Here is a 3,439-nt window from a genome sequence, read left to right as displayed (position 1 = left end):
CATGAGAGGAGGAGGACTATGGTGGATAGGTCGACACCGTCGGGAAGCCTGCGTCAAACCGATGTAAATCTGAACATCGGCGACGGTATTTCATTTCGATATGACAATGCATTGATTAATTCCTTACCTGAATTTAATGGATTGCCTGCCCAAAATCCCTTAGAATTTCTCGATGATTTCCATATTAGGTGTTCATCTCAAAACGTTCCAGGGATATCTACAGAAATCTTAAAAATGAAATATTTTCCTCTAACTTTAAAAGATAAAGCATTTTCCTGGTATCGTAATTTAGGAATTACCTTTAACTCCTGGGAAGAGATGCAGGGAAAATTTCTGCAGAAATTTTACCCTCTCTCCAAAACAATTTTTTATAGAAGAGAAATTCATAATTTTCATCCTCATGACGGAGAGGCTTTTAGTGAATCTTGGGAGAGGTTCAATGACCTGCTGAGGAAATGCCCTCATCATGGAATTGAACACTATCAGTTAGCCCAAAATTTTTATGAATCCTTATCGGATTTCATGAAGAATAAGGTTAATTTGGCTTCTGGTGGAACCTTCTACACCACATATGAGGACGAGGTGTTTGATATTTTGGAGAGAGTTGCCGAAACTGACCTGCAGGAAATTGGAGCTAGTCAAAATGGGAGAAACATGCAACCAAAGAGGGCAGGAGTTCTGCAGGTTAACGCGAAGGAGGGAGAGCTGTAGGCGAACCTAAGAGAAACCAACCAGAAATTGGAGGAGCTCACCTCCACCTTGAAGAACGTCTTCTTGGGTAACTCGCCTATAGTGAAAGCTAAGATTTGCTCTCTTTGCCTTAGCACGGAGCATGAAGACAGAGCTTGCCAAGCCATGGAAGAAGAGGTTAAAGCCTTCAACCAGCCGCAACAACCATGGGCAAGTCAAAAGCGGCAAAATTTCCAAAACGGAGAGACTTTCCACCAAGGGAGCAAGCCGGCAACTCAACCTCCATTCCAACAAAGACAGTCATTTCAGCCCAGACCTCAGCAGTAGTATCAGGTTCCATCTCAGAACCAACCTGATTTTTCTTCATTTACCCCCGTCATTTTAGATATGATAGAGAAGCAAAACCAAAAGTTGCGGGCGGAGATGGAGATGAAGATACAAATGATGATGGAGTTTCAAATTAAGCAAATGCTGGAGTCTCAAGAGCAGATGAGGAAGATGTTAGAGAGCTTCAGGTCTGCACATTCTGAACACCAAGGTATACCTGCAGACCCCCCTTGCACGTCTCATCTATTTCCTACAAAACCAGTTATAAATCCATGCAATTTGCATCATATTCAACATTCTAGCCATGACGAAATGGGCGAATCAGATCCTGAAGTTCTGGGAGTCTCAAGGTTGAGGAATGGAAAGGAACTTCAGGATCCTTACCAGAATTCTGTAGAGAATTCTAAGAAGAGGAATGAGTCAAGGGAGGAAGATGGAGAGGAGCCCCCATACATTGAAGAGCCTCTACCTTCCACAAGTGGGCAGCACATACCTTACCCAACTGCCCTAACAAAGAAAAAACCTGTGCTTGATTATGAAAACAGGTTATTAGAGAATTTTAGAAAAGCCACAATGACAGTCACAGTAGAGGACATGCTTAGGTGTGCACCATCGCTTAAGAAATATCTTAAGGATTCTTGTACTAATAGAAAGAATAGGGAGGTAGTGAAACTTTCCGAAAATGCGTCTAGCATTTTGAATGACATCCCTATAGAAAAGAGGGATCCTGGTGCTCCTTTTATCACCTGTGACATAGGAGGAAAGACTTTCTCAAAAGTCTTATTAGACACGGGAGCGAGCATTAGCATCATTTCGACGGCATTATATGAGGAATATGGCTTCGGGGAGCTTGAAGAGATCCATATGGACCTACTTTTAGCTGACGGAACTGTTAGGCAACCTGAAGGACGATTGACTGATGTCACCATTACTGTAGAAAATTGTGAAATTCCTGTAGATTTTATAGTGACCGACGTAAAAATTTCAGGAAGCCTTAGTTTAGCTCCTATTATTCTAGGAAGACCATTTTTAGTAACGGCTAGGACGATCATGGACTGGGAAAAAGGGACTATAGAGTTTAAGATAGGGAAGGAGAGAGTTCAAACTGACATTTCTAGAATGATGAAGTACCCCTTAGGGAGCAATGAAGAGCTCAACTTCTGTACAGAACATGAAGGTAGAAGAAGAAGGAATGATAGAATACTTATCCCACATAGAAAGTAGAGAGCTAGATGACGAGCTCCTAGACTCCACAGAAGTAGAAACCAATCCAGAACTTAAACCACTTCCCTCTACCCTGAAATATGCATATTTAGACAGCACAAAAAATTTACCAGTGATCATATCTTCATCCCTCACTCCAACACAAGAAGAGAACCTACTCAAGGTGCTTAAAGAGCATAAATCAGCCATAGGTTGGACTTTCGATGACATTAAAGGAATCCCATCTTCAATTTGTGAGCACAGAATATTTTTAGAAGACGAGGCTAGACCTTGTAGAGAACATCAGAGGAGATTAAATCCGCATATGAGAGAAGTCCTCGAAAAGGAACTTCTAAAGTGGCTTAATGCCGGCGTCATCTACGCGATCTCCGATAGTGGATGGGTAAGCCCGATGCATATGGTTCCTAAGAAGTCGGGAGTGTCTGTAGAGCTGAATGAAAAAGGGGAAGAAGTGCAGAAGAGGCTAACCACTGGATGGAGGGTGTGCATCGATTATAGGAAATTAAACAAGGCAACCAAGAAAGACCACTATCCACTACCCTTCATGGATCAAATACTAGAAAAACTATCGGGGCAGAAATATTTTTGTTTTCTTGATGGTTATTCAGGATACAACCAAGTGAACATTCATCTTGAAGATCAAGAGAAGACAACCTTCACAAGTCCCGTAGGGACATATGCCTTTAGGCGTATGCCCTTTGGGCTATGTAATGCACCCGCCACATTCCAACGATGCATGAATGCACTCTTCTCCGATCTAGTGGGAGAGTGCTTAGAATTCTTTATGGATGATTTTTCTGTATTCGGATCCACATTTGAAAACTGCCTCCTTAGCCTTACCAAAGTATTGAAGAGGTGCATAGAGTCAAACCTCGTACTAAGCTGGGAAAAATCTCATTTCATGGTGCAGGAGGGAGTAGTGCTGGGCCACATGGTAAGCAGCCCTGGTTTGGAAGTGGACAAGGCCAAGATCGAGGTCATCCAGGGCCTTCCACCTCCAACCAACCTAAAAACTCTTAGGGGTTTCCTCGGCCACGCGGGTTTCTATAGACGTTTTATTCTTGATTTTGCTAAAATTTCTAAACCCCTTACAAATCTTTTATCATCTAAGAATAATGATTTTGAGCTAACACTAGAAGCGAAAGATGCATTTTATAAGCTGAAAGACGCCTTAGTAAATGCACCCATCTTGCAAGGG

General features: G+C 42.2%; 1 non-coding gene across 1 annotated transcript; it reads right to left on the bottom strand.

Annotated features, from left to right (window-relative positions):
• Positions 1-366: 366 nt before the first annotated feature.
• Positions 367-473, bottom strand: LOC144707250 (small nucleolar RNA R71). Its single transcript, XR_013582415.1, has one exon. It is a non-coding gene; the product is annotated as a small nucleolar RNA R71 (small nucleolar RNA).
• Between the last annotated feature and the right edge of the window lie 2,966 nt (positions 474-3,439).

The sequence above is a fragment of the Wolffia australiana genome, chromosome 8, assembly GCF_029677425.1.
Source record: "Wolffia australiana isolate 7733 chromosome 8, ASM2967742v1".
Lineage (NCBI taxonomy): Eukaryota > Viridiplantae > Streptophyta > Magnoliopsida > Alismatales > Araceae > Wolffia > Wolffia australiana.
Note: the sequence above shows the minus strand (reverse complement) of the source record. Positions and strands in the feature narration are given on the sequence as shown.